Source organism: Phocoena phocoena, chromosome 13, assembly GCF_963924675.1.
Source record: "Phocoena phocoena chromosome 13, mPhoPho1.1, whole genome shotgun sequence".
Lineage (NCBI taxonomy): Eukaryota > Metazoa > Chordata > Mammalia > Artiodactyla > Phocoenidae > Phocoena > Phocoena phocoena.
The window spans coordinates 8,453,716-8,473,886 of NC_089231.1; positions in this window are offsets into that span (position 1 = coordinate 8,453,716).

Genomic DNA, 20,171 nt, shown 5'->3' on the forward strand with positions numbered 1-20,171 from the left:
GCATTTCTTTTTGTTTTTTCTTAGTATTCCCACCTGCTTACCTTGTCCATCTGTTCTTGCCTGGTATGTACATTATCCATTAGGCCCCTTAGCATATTAATCTTAGTTGTTTTAAGTTCCCGGTCTCAAAATTCCAACATCTCTGCTATGTCTGGTTCTGATTCTTACTCTGTCTCTTCTTATTGTGTTTTATGTCTTTTGAAACACCTTGTAATTTTTTGTTGATAACCAGACATGATGTACTGGGTAAAAGGAACTGCTAAAAATAGGCCTTTAGTCCTGTGGTGGCCAGGTGTCGGGAAAGAGAAGTCTTCCATAATGCTATAATTAGGCGTCAGTCTTTTTGGGAGGCTGTGCCTCTGAATGGTGAACTTCACAAGTGTTTTTAATATTTTTTTCTCCTCGGTAGGTGGGAGAGAATGACTAGAGCAGGCAGGAGTTCATTATTTCCCTCCTCCCACATGGAAGTCAAGAGCCAGCTGGAGTTGGGTATTTGCCTTCCCCCAGGTGAGTCAGACTCTGTTAACACCCAGAAGGTAGGGCTATGGTTAACTAGTTTCCCCTGTGAGCAAGTCTTTTTAAGAAGACTAGAATGTTCTGGGGTATTTCCAGAGGGCTCTGGCTGCATTCCCTCCCTGCTACAGTTAGCAGGAGAGAACGTTTTCTCAGATATTTACTGTTTGAACCTGGCCTAGACCCTGGAAGTACATATACAGGATTGTGGGGGTCCCTCTCTGACTGAGTCCCCCTGGAGTTTGTCATAGAGTTGTCCACATCGAGTGTCCAGCAATCATCAGATTATATTCTGGTTTTCCTATGATGGTGCCGGTCCCTGTGGAGGTTTCTGCTTGTTAGTCTCTGCTTGGGTAAGTTATTATATTCTGTATTTGCCTGTTGGTCTCTTCAAACTTGGGGGCAGCAGTTCGGCTCGTTTCCTCACCTCTCTGACAGATCCTAGAATAGTTGTTGATTTTTCATTCTCTTTAGCTATTTACTTGATTTAGGATAGAGTGGGGGCTTCTGAGCTGTTTATGCAGAACCAGAAACTGGAAGCCCCCTTTATATACTTTTAAAGTCTTTCATTGTTGATTTGGTTAAATATGTGGCCCATTTGTTTCTCAGTAACCCAGGATCCTATCTTAAACAATTGTTCAAATATCCTTACATCTTTGATATTTTACCTGCCCAAAGATCTAATTCTCCAGAGAATATCCTTTGCAAATAAAGCAAAGTGACCTTGAAGGGTCACTGGAAAATCAAAGAAGATTTGTTCTTTCACCTTGTAAAAAGAAAGGTGTTAGAAAAAACTAAGTTTTTTGACATGGTACAATTAATGACTTGCATGGGAAATGTCACATCAAATGAGATGCTAACATTTTTTAGGTTAAATTGGTATAGGTAAAATATTATTAATATAAACATTTCAGAAATTGTAAGTCGTATGGAAAATCTAAACAATTGTCAAAGCCCTTGTTAACATGTTTCTATTTGTCAGAATCCTGGTGCTTGAAATTAGATAATAGCACTGTGCCAGCAGATATAAGTTCAGTTATTTTTTAAAATGTTAATTTTTGTGACAACTTTTCTTCTTCAGTTTGAATCTAGCATCTTCAAGGCCAAAGGTTTTCAATTGGGGGTATGCATCACTTACCTATGGAGTTTTATTAATATATAGATATTTAAGACCTACTGCAGACTTACAGAATCTTTTGATTATTTTGACATATTAATGATATATTCTACCTATGAGCTTGGGGTATTAATGGCATATAATCTCAGGATATTATATATTTTAATTGAAGATTTTTTCCTCTGTAAAAGTTATATTCACCCATTTTTATAATTATACATAATATCCAGTCTTCTTAGGAAATAGGAGGGTAAACATTTCTTGGATTGACTTTGTTTTGCACACTTCAGAAATAACCAAATTTTCCCTGCTGCATTATTTTCTTAATGAACCCACATCGTTTCACTTTTGAAAATTATCAGCAAAAGATAACCACAGTCATGTTAGTTGAGATAAGAAATACTCTTATTGTTTTAACCAGTTTTAATCAATTATTTTTTACTGTGGCCAAAAGCCCCCATGCATACAAAACTTTGCATATGGTGAAGCCATAGAGATATCCTTTAGAACCAGTATTGGAACATGGAATTCGTGGTTTTCCCATTCCTCAGTTATTCAGTGTAATCCCCTAGTCACTATTCTGAAGCTTCATCTTTTGACTAACATAAGTCTTGGATACTTGCTTCTGCCTTACACTCATAAATTGGAGGAAAAGACTTTTTCTATACCAACTTGAGAGAAGACTGAATATGAAGCAGTGATATACTAACTGATTATCAATTAGAACAACAGAGAAAACCTAGTTTTTGGAGCCAGTTTAATTCTCCAGAGTTTCAAGCTTAGCCCAGGAGGAGTGAGTAGATAAGGTTTATTATGTCACTTGAGTGGCCTGCTGCCCATAATTTCCTGACATCTCACCTTTGGTAATTCATCTGTTGGTATCTTGAAGGTTTTCCTCTTTTCAAGTTCCTCTTACAAATGCTTAGGTCTGAAGGAAGCAATGATTTAAAGCAGTTAGAGAAAGATTGCCAACAGCTCTGTGAGACCAAGATAGGGTCCATAAAAGAAAGCAAAGAGGAAAATTTGATAGGTAACTGAGGATAAAAGTTACTTCTCTTACCAAGTTCAAATTTTGCTTGAGTTCTGATCCTTTTGATTGAAAAGGGGATGTTTAATTGAATTACAGAATTACATTATCATGGCTTAATTCTGAAAAGAACCTTAAAAATAAGCTAGTCCAACCCCTTCATTTTAAAAATGAGGAAGTAGTTCCATAAATTCAAATACATTACAATTCAATTTATAGAAAAGATTCTTTCTGTGTTTATTACTGCTCAAGCATGACCAAAAATGCTCCTTAAAAAGTAAGTTTGTGATCTAAGTAATGACCCAAATTGGTTTTTTTATAGAGTAGTAACTGTGAACTTGGGTGAAACTGAAAATCTATCTTATCAGCAAAATGGTATTTCACTTATTAGGATAGCAGTTTTTGGCAGCACAGAGAGACTGGATTTAGTTGGTTCACAAGACAGAAATAGCTGTCTGATATGCATGCTTTAGGATTTAATTCTTCTATCAACTTCCTTAAAAAGGATTAATGCAACACTTTCACTTTGGGAATTAAACTTGAGATGAAAGAGAGAAAGAAAAGAACTTTAGCTCTTGTAATGTAGCAGAATTTTATCCTACTTATTTATTTTGTGTTAAACTCCTGGTTTCCTGCACACTGAGAGAAGAAAAGCAGCATTATCAGAACTTCAAAGGGCCGTCAAAGGATATACCATCAACTGTGGGCAGAATGATGAGAAAGGCATAGAGCTTCGAACTCGGTTGCAGTCCCCTGAGTGACATAACATTGTACAAAATAACCTTGGAGCCCACAACTAGCAACTGGAAATTGCTAATTCATTAGAAAATGTTATACCTGCAACTGGGCACTTCATGATACCATTTACCAATCAGCAAGGCATATACTCAAAGGCAGTAGACAAGGTCACACGGCATATACACAGATCCAGCAAAGCTGAAGAACCTTTAAAAGTGCTGTAGCTAGAGAATACGATGACAAAAATTAACCTGATATATAGATGATATCAACCACTAAGACCCCTTCATAAACACAGCAACCTCGCAGAGTTTAACAGGGTTAAGCTAACAAACATGTAAATGATAAAGTGCGGTCCACTGGATCTATTTTGTGGTAACTTCCCTTGTCTGCTGTGTCCATTCATCCACAGGCACTTCCACCTATGCTGCCAGTGATATACCCAACATGGTGCAGCCCTGATTCAAAGCCAGTAGCCAATGACTTCTGGCCTCTATACAAAGGATAGCTTAGGCCAGTGGGAATTAGAATTTGGGCAACTGAGAAATAGACTATTTGGTAGTGGTAAATTGAACTCATAACCATGTGCAAACTTAGGTAATAAGGAAGTGGTTGGTATGAAAAAAGAATGGAGTCAACATGTAGAAAGAAGCTGCACCATCATGAAAACGAAGGGTTTTTCAGCCTTCAAGAGTGTAGAGTTCTTGCCAGATTTTCCATTCATATTTTAGATAGGTGAAGTCTGGCAATACAGGACTCTGCTCTCGAATTTCCTTCTCTCTGACTCACTTCTTCCCTTGAATCCTTGCCCAGACTCCCCTTTTCTCCCTATGCTAAGTTAATTGAATCAATCTCTATACTCCAAAACTGAAAAGAGCTGTATAGTTCAAATACAAATGGAAATAACATCATAAAAGCAGGGAGACAAATCACCTAAGCTCATGATCTCATCAAATGTAACTGGTACCTTTCGATTTTACTAGATGGTTTCATCCTCCAATATTTGCATTCTATTGTTGACTTTTTCAGAACTTTTTCAAATTTTCTATTTTGCTTCATAATCATGGGATTTCAAACCAGTATTGGCATCAAGTATCCTCTAGTAGTTGATAAAGTTGTCTTAAGATATATCATGTAAGAAATAGAGGGAAGTAAGTGGATTTCCAAATTAAAAAAAAACAAACAAAACTAACCTATTCTCAATATTTTGCCAAATCTGCTATAACACAGGTAGTAAATCAAGATAGATATTGTGGAGTGGGAAAAAAGATCTCTATTGTGTCACCTTCCTAGATCCATACCTAGAAATCTCATAGTTTCAGATTACCTAGAAAGATGATGGGGCCTTTTGCTTGCAGACAGAATTACTGTTTATTAAAAAGTACTGAATTTGGGGCTTCCCTGGTGGCGCAGTGGTTGAGAGTCCTCCTGCTGATGCACGGGACACGGGTTCGTGCCCCGGTCTGGAAAGATCCCACGTGCCGTGGAGTGGCTGGGCCCGTGAGCCATGGCCGCTGAGCCTGCACGTCCGGAGCCTGTGCTCTGCAACGGGAGAGGCCACGGCAGTGAGAGGCCCGCGTACTGCAAAAAAAAAAAAAGAAAAAAGTACTGAATCTGAATTTTTTCTCTGTTTTCTGTTCTCTGTGGCCTCCATCAAGGGTGATCAGGAAGCAGGGTTAAGGTCTTGTTGGGTCAATCATCTTGGACTCCTTTTTTTCCCTCCACATACGAGCTTAATTATTTTCATCATCATTTAGATCTCCATCCCATGCAGCCTGTTGGTGTTGGGTTTGGGTCATCGGACTTAATAGGACTATAGACTAAATTGTGTGCTTTAATGCAACTAGACAAGAAGTCTGGATGGTGAGCATCATAGCTCAGGGTAACCTAAAAGAAAGGGGTTTGGGTCACCCCATTTTCTTCATTATAAACCTTGTACTGGAGGGTTGAAGAGGTACTGAATTAAAATCAGATTCAGACCTTCCTGGGTTCCCCAAATACCTTCTAGCAGTAGGTTCACCATAACTGTTAACACATGCCCATTCTATGCGTTCATTTAAAAGCTGTTTACTGGGTATAGTAGTCACAAGTGACATTCCTTAGATTCCATAGGTGGTTTATAGAGTGAAGATTGTTTAAATTAAGCGTTTTCCTTGAAAGTTTTGTAGGAAATCTCCACATCGAAGCCTAACATATGATTTCTCACGAAATTGAGCAGTTTTCTCTCCAGTATGAAGCCATCACTGTTCTTTTCAGTTGAGCACCTAATGAATTAATTACCTTGTATCCAGGAGATATGCTGTAGCAAAACTACATACCTTTGAATCTATGGATTCATATTCAAATCTTGAAATGCTCATGCTATGAATAGTCTGAGGAAGCTGAACATGGTTGAAGTAAACACTGATTCATATGCCCTCTTATGTTCCTATGAGGGTAGGTGCTCATGGACTAGAACGTGGGCAAAATCTTCACCATTTAAATTCCCACTCTCTTTTCTCTTGCAATTTTACTACATTTACTTAGGTTGAACACACATATGTTATTTCACTGTCTAAACAACATAGATGGCACTGTTTTAACAATCTGAGAGGAAAAATAAGGAAATATAAGATGTAGTCTTTATTCTTTGGAAAGAAAATGTGTACAAAATGAAATAAGTATCCAAGATTGCAAAGGAACTTATCATAACTAATTTATGCAAAGATAAGGGATATAGAAAATATAATCAACACATCTTCAGAAATGGATGTTGTGGGGTAGTGAGGGAAATTCTGGAACATCTATTGATTCTTTGCTTTGAAGTGGCTACAAAAAAGATGGAGGCCATCCTGGTCGTTTATGACCATACCTTGGCACAACTTATTAAATTTTATTCTCTGCTAATACTAGACCAATATGCTTGGCTACAGTTGAAATTATGATCAATTTTCTTTGGAAAATTGGACTAGCTGTTTTCATCGTGCCCACTTCCATTTAGCCTGTGAAAGTCATACCCAGTCTTGGGAATTCTTTTTGAGAACCACAGGGTTCCTCTGTTTCTACTCCCTACTTCATCTACCTACTTTGTTATGAGTTGGCTACTTACCAGCTAGAAACAGTCATGATCTTGAGTGAAGATGGCATGGATTGAAAAGAGGGTCTGGAGACAGGTTATTTGGGTTTGAATCCAACCACTAACACATATTAGTTATGTAACTTTATTGCCAAATTATTAGACCCTCTATTCTTTAGTTACTTTAGCTATAAATTCAGCATTATAGTATCTACCTATCTACCCTATGGGGTTAATATGAGATTTAATGAGGTAATATTTGTAAAGCACTGTTAAATATATTGGTACTAAATTTTAAATGTTGGCTCTGATTTATGTTATTCTCTAAGTAACTAGAATATTACTGTGCATTCTCATTAATGAACACTCTTGAAAATGATAAAAATCTTCTAATGGTAGATGATACATAGGGAGGTACTTTACATACTGAAATAATTTAGTTTCTTGGTTGAAATGCCATTTATTTGTTTCATTAAGCATTCCTTGCCAAGGGGCATGCTTATCTATTAATTTTCCCCCTTCCTGTTGTTATAAATAAGGCACTCAGTTACTTTCCGCAACTGACACAATCCTCCTCATTTCTGAAGGACATATATCAGGCATCCTCACCTCCAAAAAGCATTCCCTGATACCTTTCAGGCATGGCAAAGTATTCTGTTCTCCTCACATACTTTCCTGGATGAATTTTATCATGACACTCTCAACAGTATACTGAAACAATCTGTTTGGCAAGTTGTAAGCAGACTGAAAGATCTGTCTCTCCAGGGAAGGGTGGTTTCATTTTCTCTTTTGTAACCTCAACACCTTTTGTAGTGACATAAGGGACTCTTCATTGCCGAACTGAACTTGACCTATGTTATGATCACAAAAATGGCAAAGATTCTTAAGAGAACTTGCAAGATTTAGGTCTGCAATACAAAGGCATATTTGTCACCATAGATAATTCTTTCTAAAGAAATCAATGAAGAGGTCTTGCAAAAGAATGGAGCACAAAGTAACTTTGTTTTTATTTCTTAGTATAACATTACATTCCACCTAAAATGAGGGATGGTAGAAAGCTTCTCTAAAATTGCTTATGGAATATTCAGCCCTCTTTTATAAATTATTCTGCAAAGAACTTAGGTGTTTTCAGGAATGCTGGTTTCTGTACTTAAAGGAAATTATACGCCTTTTCTTCAATGTTAATTTTGATGTAAAATAACTCCCTCTCACAACTACATCATAAAATGTTCAGTCTTCTTGTCCAAGTAATTATTTATGCTAATTGTAGTGATTAGAATTGAAATTGATGAGAAAAATACACTAAAAAGGTAACATCTGAACATTTTAATAGTTTGTGTTAAACGTTAGATAAAGTTAATAAGAACATTGAAAGATGTGTTTAACAATGTAATTCGATGACAGGAATACTTTAATTATCTTGAAGAAAGTACAGATCTTATAATAGCTTGGAACACATATCAAAAGGCAGAAAAAAAGGAACAATTTAGTGAAGGCACACTTTAAATACACTTTAAGTAATCAATTAAAAGACCATCACCAAGCTTCAAGTGACCACAAAGGTTTGGGTTAAATATAAAAGCAGGGGTGAGATTTATTGTGTGAATATTTTCAAAGAAGCAGAATAACTCAGAGGCAAAAACTCAGGCATGCTCACACAAAAATGCATTTGTCTAGGTTATCAATTGCTAATCTGACTTAAAGTGTTATGTTGAATTTAATGATTTCTCAAAGATCTGACTTTTCTAGATCAATTACTTTTGCCCCACCATGTCATAAGAATTCTCTAAAATCTGTACAGTTGGTAGTTTTTATAATCATGACTGATAGGTAACTGTATGTTTTAAAAGCATATGGTTACAATTACATTTAATTCAAAAAAATTTTGTCTGGCTTTTGTTTATTAAGATCGGTATATTTTATGCTCAGTTTTCAGAAAAGCTTTCAATAATTAGAATGTCCCAATGTTCATTAAGTGAAAACAACTAAAGAAGAGCTACAAATTAAGAAACTTTTTACATTTTTGTTACTTCCTATTATACATCCTATTTTGAAGTCAGACTAAATTGCCCTCCACAGAATTTTGGGGGTCTAGCTACAGAGTCATTGGGGAATTACATTTATTAGATTCAAAATTTGCTTAGTCTTTTTTAAATTTTTTATAATTGAAGTATAGTTGATTTACAATGTTGTGTTACTTTAAGGTGTACAGCAAACTTATTCAGTTATATATATATAGTTTTTCAGATTCTTTTCCATCATATGTTAGAGATAGTTAATATAGTTCCCTGCACTATACAGTAGGTCCTTGTTGTTTATCTATTTTATATATAGTAGTATGTATCTGTTAATCCCAAACTCCTAATTTATCCCTTCCCCCTTTCCCTTTTGATAACCATAAGTTTGTTTTCTATGGCTATGGGTCTGTCTCTGTTTTGTAAATAAGTTCATTTGTGTCATATTTTAGATTCCACATATAAGTGATATCATATGATATTTGTCTTTCTCTGTCTGACTTATTTCACTTAGTATGATAATCTCTAAGTCCATCCATGTTGCTGCAGATGGCATTATTTCATTTCTTTTTATGGCTGTTTAATGTTATTTATTACTTGTTAAATTTTCTCAAGGTAGTTATATCAGATCACGTAGAATAACTCATACACCCTAAATGCTGTTTGATTTTCTAAGTCATTCCTGGGGAGCTGTCAACCAGACGTCCAAGGTGGTCTAGGCAGATACTAGAGCACATGTTCCAGAGATGTGTTCAATTCTGGGAATTTTGTGTCAATAGCTAATGGGGGTTCTATTCTGTCCAAAGTTCCAGAGGTATTTTGAACACTGAACTGTCAATACAGCCATCTCCTGGGTTTTACTGCTGGGAGCAGAGCAGCCTTGGGTCACACATAGTCTGCAAGTGAGAAGGACTTCGTTAAGCTCAGTGATGGCACTGGGTTTTGAACCCCAGTGGATCAGGGAGAAACAGGCTCAGATTCAAACGCTGCGAGTTGACTGTGTGTCAGTTGGCCTCATTTAGCTCTACCTCCAGAGGCCTGTGTCCTGACTCATCTCCCCTGGCCCATAGGGAGTGTTCTGTCTGAGGCATGAGGGCAGTGGCAGGTATACGAGGAGCCTTTTTTCTCTTCCCTGCTGCCTAGTTTCTCATCTGTCACTTCGGCCATTTGGGAGGCTGTGGCCTAATATGACATTTATTATAGTCAGCAAAAATGGGAGTGGGAAGATTTGCATCCTGCTGGCCAAAGAGCTGTCTCTTTGAGAGCGCCCTGTCTTTTCTTTCCTCTCTGCTCATACTGAAGGCCAGATGTCACGCGAAGTATTCTGTAACTTGCTGACTCTGACTCTTTTAGAAAACCTAAATTCCTCTAAAACTTTTTTAAAAAGTATTCATGTATAAAGGTCTACGTTTTTTGAAGTGTGGCCATGTTAATGGTTAAACCATAGAGTCACTGACAGAAAAGCGTTTGGACTTACCCTTTGACCTTGAAACATGGCCACGCAGGGAGCTCTGTAGGAGGGTTGTTAAAGGTGACATAGGAAGTGCTGTCCCCCAACGGCTGCCTTCAAACTGTACTCTCATTGGCCAGTAGTTATTGGGAATAAACTACCTCTGGAGACCAAAGGACAGGTAGCCCCAATCTATAAGTAGTTCCTAAAAGCCTACTAAAGCTTTGCATGTGACACAGAGTACAGACATCCTTCTGAAGTGGGCTGAATCTGGATGCTGCACAGAGGTGGACACAGTAAGAAATACCTCCTGTCCACATTTCCTCCTGCAGGCTGGCCTGGTGGCCCACAATTGGGCCAAATCTATGTTCAATCAATTCTTGATAAAAACACATCCTCTCCAAAACAAGTTGATGACTCATGTGGCCCAATCCCAGATTAAAAGGCTAGATGTGCCTTAGTTAAAATATCAATGGAGAACCTTAACTATATTCTTAAGTAATGAGTTAGTAAAAATCAGTGCTATGAATTCCTGGGTGTGAGGATCGCAGTGACACGTCAGCAGTCCCAGATCCTGAATGAGAGGTATTAAAAACAAAACAAACAAAAAATAAATAAATAAAAGAGAAAGATGGGGGGTGGGATAGAGAGTCCTAAGAAGTAGATCCAAGGTAAAGAAAGTGAGAGGAGACACTTACAGTTAGAAACCACTGAGAGCAGAACATAAGACGAAAGTGAGGGCAAAACCGGGCAAGAAACAGACAAAACCCAAACAAGCTGGCTGTTTATATCATAGGCCAGAAAGAGCCTTTATTGTTAGAGCAAGAAAATGAACTTCTATCAAGCCAATGAGGATCTGCAATAATTCAATGCCGAGACAGACTGTGGAATTTGGTGGCTGCCTTGGAAGCATCACAGACTCAGATATTCTCTGACTGCTGAGAGAGGGTAGTTCAGTCCCATAAAACACCTGCTCTGTGGCGCATGGCAGAGAGGGAGTGTAGTGATTAATTTGAAAACCCCTGAGCTGCCGCAAATGTGAGGGCAGGCTGTGTGTTAAGGCTGCGATATAGGAAGTGTCCAGCTGGCCACGTTTCTGGGTAATGAGGAAACCTGTTTTTAGATTGTACTGTAAATCAGAAGCTCCCCTTCCCCCAACCTAATTCCACGCCAGCCTGCCGAGGAAGCAGATTTTACGTCTCCTGACGTCTGCAGCCAAGAAGAGCGCCAGCTAAGGATGTATAAATAGAAAGCTACAGGTCCAACTCGGAGAGGGGAGTCATTTTTCAGGGTTCAGCATAGAAGGAAGCCAGCGGTTAGGACACCTTACTTACAGGAAAGCTTAGCTGTGCTAGATCCAGATGGCTGTGGGGCAGGATGAGAGCAGAAGTCAAGAAAAAGCGTGCCAGGCTACTCGGGGGTCGGCCTGTCTGATGGGTGACAATGGAAGATCAGCCAGACCTAGAACCAAGTAGATCTTGACTCTGTCGAAAGAGGGATCAGCGAAGGATTCCGCTTGTTCCTTCAGGAGGAAGAACTAGACCTTGCCCTGAGATCTCCATTCTGCAGCCTACATGCTTGACGAGGGGCCAATTCCCACCAGGGCATCTGTGCTGGGTGTTGAAAATCCTTACTGGTTGGTAAATAGCTGCTGTCTTGAGCCACTCAGTGCTGCGGTCTCCTTTGCCACTCTGACCCTTCCCATCTGCCCCAACTAGGACCAACTCCCAGCTGCTCCTCTGGTTGGCCATTGTCTGTCAGTCAGACCCAGGAAAATCCCCCTTCCCAGGACCCCTGGGGCTTTACAGGGACACCTGTCTAGACCCCAGTTCTCTCCCGTACCCAGCCTGGGAGCTCCCAGTAGGCACTGCCAGAGACCACCATTAAATTCACCCAGATGCCACCAGAGCTCCTTTAGAGCAGCACTCATCACTGTACCCACCCCCAACCCGGCACCTTCTAGCCCTGAAGGGACTTCACGGGGGCAGACAAGGCCCTTGGCAGGGGCAGTGGGGTCTTGCTGAGCCAAAGGTCATCGTTACTTTTGTTAAATATTTTTCTATACAATCCCTGCTATGTCTGCTGTAACAGCAATTTAAATACATCCTTCTCAATTCAGATCCTAGAGTGTTGTGACTAAGAGTGAGATTTGGGATTAGATTTTCTGTTTTTAGTTAGCTATGTTAATTGCAGTTGTATATCCTCAGCCTCTTGAATTCTCACTTTCTTCACTCATAAAAAGGGAATCAGGTTATGCAGTAACTCCAGATTGCTGGAAGGAGTGAATGCCACAGCATACACAGTGATGAGCAGGGTGCCGCACAGATTAGGTCATGGCTGTTGTGATTGACAGCATTACCACTGCTTCGATTGCTAAGACTATGGACCATGGAAAGAGCCTCAGGTGCTATCCTGCTGGTGCCCAAGATTTTGGCCAAGATGTGACATGGAAGCAAGGCCCAGGAGTCTGCCTGGCAGACTTCAGAGATACCGCAGGTTCCGTCCAGACCACTGCAACAGAGCAAGCCACAGGTTGTTTTTGGTTTCTCGGAGCATATGTGAGTTATGTTTATCCTGTACTGTTGTCCATTAAGTGCACAACAGCATTATGTCTAAAAAAACAATGTGCATACCTTAATTAAAAAAGACTTTATTGCTAAAAAATGCTAACCATCATCTGAGTTGTAGTTATAGTAGTAACAGCAAAGATCACTGATCACCGATCACCATAACACATATAATAATGAAAACGTTTGAAATATCGCAAGATAATTAAAATGTGACACAGAGACATGAAGTGAGCAAATGCTGTTGGAAGAATGGCACCACAGACTTGATGCAGGGTTGCCACAAACCCTCAATTTGTAAAAACACAGTATCTGCAAAGCACAATGAATCAAGGTACGCCTGTGCTAGCACAATTCCTTTCCACATGCCCAGAAGCTGGATTCCTGGGGTTTTTCCAAAGTTATTCTTGGTTTTTGTCTTCAACCCCTTTAGGTGACCCACGTCATTGTTGATATCCAAGCAACAAAACTGCCTGGTATTTGTAGAATTTCTTGGACACTAACCTTTCCATCATGTCAGTGATCAATTCTTCCAAGGAAGTATTTTTGGAAAATTCTCTTTCAGGAGAAGCTTGTTGTTACAGATGCTTCTGTCCTGTCTTGTTGACATGTTGTAGATTATTCTTGACTTTGCCGTATTCAGGAGCGGACAGTATGCCTTCATCAAGATAAACGTGTCCTCTCTCTTCCCACTTCTGCTCTGCCTTTGACTATCGTCATGTCCCACAGAGCCAGGCCACCATATGACCGACACATGTCCTTGTGTTATACCAGACTCCATGGTTTTAGTGATGTGGTACAGAGGCCATGTCTCTGGGGAACCGTTAGCTAAGGGTAGTCTTAGAAAGGTATGTCTTGAAGGACCTGCTCTCAACTCATTACTCATTCAAAACAATGTAGAATTACAGGATATATTTGAGAGAGAAGAGTAAATTAAAGGTAATATAATCTAGCTATTTTATATCCATTGAAGTAATGAAGTAATCTCTTCCTAAATATCTGTGACAATTGGTCATTAAACTGCTTTTTAATTATGTCCAATAATAAGTATTCCACTTCACTATGGTGAATATGTTTATAACTATAGATATACATACACACACACTGTTGGCCCTCCATATCCGCAGGTTCTGCATCTATGGATTCAACCAACTGAGGATTGACTATATTAGGGGAAAATAATTCCAGAGGGTTCCACAAAGGAAAACTTGAATCTTCTGTACACTGGCAACTATTTATGTAGCATTTACATTGTGTTAGTTATTGTAAGTAATCTGGGTATGGTTTAAAGTATAGGGAGGATGTATATAGGTTACATGCAAATACTATGCTATTCCAAATAAGAGACTTGAGCATCCTTAGAATTTGGTATCCATGGGGGTCCTGGAACCAATCTCCCAGGGATACTGAGAGATGACTGTATGTATCCTCAATATCAGAATATTTTTCTGTAGCTGAATTCAAGTTTACTTTTCAGTAATTTAAAATCATGCTATAGAGATCTTAGTCTAGCCTCTGTCACAAGTCATCTCTACAACAGATTTAACCAGCTTCTTTCTTTCAAGAAAAAGTTTATTTGAACTCAGATGCTGAGAACAGGCTAATCCCAGAGCATCACAAATACCTAAGGCCATTTCTGCCCTCAAGGGGTTCACGGTCCCCTAGGAGAGGCAGACAGACACATAACAAAGTTACAAAGTGGAAAGACAGTGGTAACTGAAGGGGCAGAATATAATGACTCCACGGAATATGACATCACCCAGCCTGAGTAATCATGGAAAAGCTTCATGAAGAAATGAAGAAGCTGGGCCTCTCATGAGTTACTGAGGAGTCAGAATGAGCTACAGGGAATGAGGAATGCAGAGGGTTCAAAGTGAGTGAAGGCACAGAAGATAACACTATGCCTTTCCATAAGGATAAGCGCTTCAGCGTTGCTGGAACTTAGAGTCAGAGAAATTCTCTGTGCCCCTGGGCTTCAGTCTCTTAAGTCAACCTTCTTCTCCATGTGGCCATGAAGTGGTCCTGTAGCACTGCAATCCCTACATTCTCCGTCAACAGAAGGCATCCCCACTCCTGAGGTTGCTCTGTATTTTCATCTTAATTTATGGCACCACCATCATGCTGAAAGCACAGGCTGGAAAGTCAGACTGACGGTCACCCACTTCTATTCAACTGGTTATCAATGGGCTATTTAACTTCTCTTGGCTTTAAAAGCTTACTTGCAAGATGGGTATAAATAAAGCACCCACCTGAATTATTGAGGTGCGAAGGATGAAATAATCCACAGAATTACTAGAAGTTTGAAACGAGCATTCTGTGAATAAGGTAGCATGGTGCCTTGTCCATAATAAGACTTCAATAATGAAGCTATCGGTATAATCTACCTCAGTGACGATAATAACATTAGTATTAATGCAAATTGATATATTAATACCACTGTTATTTAAATATTCATTCTAGTTAAAAACCAGGGAATAAGCAGAAACTCTTGCCTCTCCTTCACTGACTTCCTGTTCCTCCATGGGAAATGCTCCTACCTGGAAATTTCTGTTCTTTTTTGATTACCATGATGAAATCCTCCTCTAAGTATGGTATAATCCTATACTTATTCCTGAGTCTGGGATCTTTAGACACATTTCCCTTAGAGCACACACCAAGGCACGACTATGCAATGACTGATGAATGTTTCATAAGCCCTTTTCAGTTTATGCTGACATCTAAGACATGCTATGATTTCAAAGACTGAAATGGCACCAATAATACAAACACAAGGGCAGAGGCACTCCTGGGAGGTGAACTTTCCTTGAGACAAAGCTTTCCCTTGACCAGAGCTTTTAACAGTGTTTCTAAAGTCAAATGTAAGCAACATTCTTTCCTCTTCGAATGCTTCTTTGCGTTATGTCCCATTTGGAAGCATGCCGTCTTTGTGGAGTGATCAACCTTAGATGCAGCTCTATCTTGGTACAGCCTGTTTACCTCCTGTGCCTGTGAGGTGGAGCGAAAGTCCCAGGGTGCAGAATGAAGTTACCTCAGAGCTTCCCAACCAGGCCCCCTCCCACCCCACATTTCAGCCTTGTTTCCTGACTTTGCAGGCTTCACTTGACACTCTGTATTCCTGAACTGCTGATAGCCTCAGCCCACAACCTGCTCTCTGCCACCTCCCATCCTGACCCCCGTGTGTTCTCGGGTGGCCTTCACTCATTTCACAGGTTGGCCCCTGTCCCTCCAACAAGAGAAGGCCGAGGACTTTTTCTGGAATTTGTTTTTCTCCAAACATGTTAAATTTGCTTTCTCTACATTTCATGGTACATCTGCTATTATGTCTGTCTCTCCTACTGTGTTAGGCAGAAAACTGCTGTGGAGATTCTGTCACACTGTTCCTACAGTTTTCATTTCACCAAACAGCTCTTTTTTTCCCATTTAGTCATAGGCCCTTTTGTTGAATAAATTTTGTCTCTGTTGATATTCCAACCATGTCTAAGAACCTTCTCTCAAATAGGCCCAGAGAATTGCCATTGCATCACATTTGTGTTCTCTTAGGCAGAATTAACCTTTTAGTTTTCCTACCAATTAGACCACTTTGCAGAGAATTCACTTACATTATTGGTTTAAAATTACATATTCTCATGTCCATTTTTTCTAGTACGTGAGGCTATTCAAGGGTAGAGCCCTTGGAGTTAGCTTCAAGATGGCGGAAGAGTAAGATGTGGAGATCACCTTCCTCCCCACAAATACATCAGAACTACATCTACATGTGGAACAACAACTCCTACAGAACACCTACTGGACGCTGGCAGAAGACCTCAGACCTCCCAAAAGGCAAGAAACTCCCCATGTACCTGGGTAGGGAAAAAAGAAAAAAGAATAAACAGAGACAAAAGGATAGGGACGGGACCTGCACCAGTGGGAGGGAGCCGTGAAGGAGGAAAGGTTTCCACACACTAGGAGCCCCTTAACGGGTGGAGACTGCGGGTGGCGGAGGGGGTGTAGCTTCGGAGCCACGGAGGAGAGCACAGCAACAGGAGTGCGGGGGGCAAAGCGGAAAGATTCCCGCACAGAGGGTCGGTGCTGACCGGCACTCACCAGCCCGAGAAGCTTGTCTGCTCACCCACCGGGGTGGGCGGGGTGGGAGCTGAGGCTCGGGCTTCGGTCGGAGCGCAGGGAGAGGACTGGGGTTGGCGGCGTGAACACAGCCTGCAGGGGGTTAGTGCGCCACGGCTAGCCGGGAGGGTGTCTGGGAAAAGTATGGAGCTACCGAAAACGCAAGAGGCTTTTTCTTGCCTCTTGGTGCGTGAGGAGAGGGTATTCAGAGCGCCGCTTAAAGAAGCTCCAGAGACGGGTGCGAGCCGCGGCTATCAGCATCGACCCCAGAGACGGACATGAGACGCTAAGGCTGCTGCTGCCGCCACCAAGAAGCCTGTGTGTGAGCACAGGTCACTATCCACACGTCCCCTCCTGGGAGCCTGTGCAGCCACCACCGCCAGGGTCCCGGGATCCAGGGACGACTTTCCGGGAGAATGCACGGCGCACCTCAGGCTGGTGCAACGTCACGCTGGCCTCTGCCGCCGCAGGCCCGCCCCGCACGCAGTGCCCCTCCCTCCCCCGGCCTGAGTGAGCCAGAGCCCCTGAATCAGCGGCTCCTCTAACCCCGTCCTGTCTGAGCGAAAAACAGACGCCCTCCGGCGACCTACATGCACAGGCGGGGCCAAATCCAAAGCTGAGCCCCGGGAGCTGTGAGAACAAAGAAGAGAAAGGGAAATCTCTCCAAGCAGTCTCAGGAGCAGCGGATTAAATCTCCACAATCAACTTGATGTACCTGCATGTGTGGAATACCTGAATAGACAACGAATCATCCTAAATTGAGGAGGTGGACTTTGGGAGCAACGATATATATATTTTTTCCGTTTTTCTCTTTTTGTGAGTGTGTATGCTTCCGTGTGTGATTTTGTCTGTATAGCTTTGCTTTTACCATTTGTCCTAGGATTCTGTCTGTCCGTTTTTTGTTGGTTTTTTTAGTATAGTTTTTAGCACTTGTTATCATTGGTGGATTTGTTTTTTGATTTGGTTGCTCTCTTCTTTCTTTCCTTCCTTTTTTTAATTAAAAAAATTATTAATAATTGTTTTTAATTTTAATTATTTTATTTCATTTTACTTTATTTTATTTTATCTCCTTTCTTTCTTTCTTTTTTTCTAAATTTTATTCTGAGCCGTGTGGATGACAGGCTCTTGGTGCTCCAGCCAGGCGTCAGGGCTATGCCTCTGAGTTGGGAGAACCAAGTTCAGGTCACTGGTCAACAAGAGAAATCCGAGCTCCACATAATATCAAGTGGCAAAAATCACCCAGAGATCTCCATCTCAACACCAAGACCCAGCTCCACTCAACGACCAGCAAGCTACAGTACTGGACACCCTATGCCAAACAACTAGCAAGACAGGAACACAACCCCACCCATTAGCAGAGAGGCTGCCTAAAATCATAATAAGGTCACAGACACCCCAAAACACACCACCAGACGTGGACCTGCCCACCATAAAGACAAGATACAGTTTCATCCACCAGAACACAGGCACTAGTCCTCTCCACCAGGAAGCGTACACAACCCACTGAACTAACCTTAGCCATGGGGGGCAGACACCAAAAATAACGGGAACTACGAACCTGCAGCCTGCAAAAAGGAGACCCCAAACACAGTAAGTTAAGCAAAATGAGAAGACAGAGAAACATCCAGCAGATGAAGGAGCGATGTAAAAAACCACAAGACCTAACAAATGAAGAGGAAATAGGCAGTCTACCTGAAAAAGAATTCAGAATAATGATAGTAAGGCTGATCCGAAATCTTGGAAATAGAATGGACAAAATGCAAGAAACATTTAACAAGAACCTAGAAGAACTAAAGAGCAAACCAACAGTGATGAACAGCACAATACATGAAATTAAAAATTCTCTAGAAGGGATTGATAGCAGAATAACTGAGGCAGAAGAACGGATAACTGACCTGAAAGATAAAATAGTGGAAATAAATACTGCAGAGCAGAATAAAGAAAAAAGAATGAAAAGAATTGACGACAGTCTCAGAGACCTCTGGAACAACATTAAATGCCCCAACATTCAAATTATAAGGGTCCCAGAAGAAGAGAAAAAGAAGGGACTGAGAAAATATTTGAAGAGATTATAGTTGAAAACTTCCCTAATATGGGAAAGGAAACAGTTAATCAAGTCCAGGAAGCACAGAGAGGCCCATACAGGATAAATCCAAGGAGAAACATGCCAAGACACATATTAATCAAACTATCAAAAATTAAATACAAAAAAAAAATATTAAAAGCAGAAAAGGAAAAACAACAAATAACACACAAGGGAATCCCCACAAGGTTAACAGCTGATCTTTCAGCAGAAACTCTGCAAGCCAGAAGGGAGTGGCAGGACATATTTAAAGTGATGAAGGAGGAAAATCTACAACCAAGATTACTCTACCCAGCAAGAACCTCGTTCATATTTGATGGAAAAATTAAAACCTTTACAGACAAGCAAAAGCTAAGAGAATTCAGTACCACCAAACCAGCTTTACAACAAATACTAAAGGAACTTCTCTAGGTGGGAAACACAAGAGAAGGAAAAGACCTACAATAACAAACCCAAAACAATTTAGGAAATGGTAAGAGGAACATACATATCAATAACTACCTTAAATGTAATGGATTAAATGGTTCAACCAAAAGACACAGACTGGGCTTCCCTGGTGGCGCAGTGGTTGAGAGTCCGCCTGCCGATGCAGGGGACACGGGTTCGTGCCCCGGTCTGGGAGGATCCCACGTGCCGCGGAGCGGCTGGGCCCGTGAGCCATGGCCGCTGAGCCTGCGCGTCCGGAGCCTGTCCTCCGCAACGGGAGAGGCCGCAACAGTGAGAGGCCCGCGTAACGCATAAAAAAAAAAAAAAAAAAAAAAAAAAAAAAAAAAAGACACAGACTGCCTGAATGGATACAAAAACAAGACCCGTACATATGCTGTCTACAAGAGACCACTTCAGAACCTGGGACACGTACAAACTGAAAGTGAGGGGATGGAAAAAGATATTCCATGCAAATGGAAATCAAAAGAAAGCTGGAGTAGCAATTCTCATATCAGACAATATAAACTTGAAAACAAAGACTATTACAAGAGACAAAGAAGGACAATACATAATGATCAACGGATCAATCCAAGAAGAAGATGTAGCCATTGTAAATATTTATGAACCCAACATAGGAGCACCTCAATACCTAAGGCAAATACTAACAGCCATAAAAGGGGAAATTGACAGTAACACAATCATAGGAGGGGACTTTAACACCACGCTTTCACCAACGGACAGATCATCCAAAATGAAAATAAATAAGGAAACACAAGCTTTAAATGATACATTAAACAAGATGGACTTAATAGATATTTATAGGACATTCCATCCATAAACAACAGAATACACATTCTTTTCAAGTGCTCATGGAACATTTTCCAGGATAGATCATATCTTGGGTCACAAATCAAGCCTTGGTAAATTTAAGAAAATTGAAATTGTATCAAGTACCTTTTCCGACCACAATGCTATGAGACTAGATATCAATTACAGGAAAATATCTGTAAAAAATAGAAACACATGGAGGCTAAACAATACACTACTTAATAACGAAGAGATCACTGAAGAAATCAAAG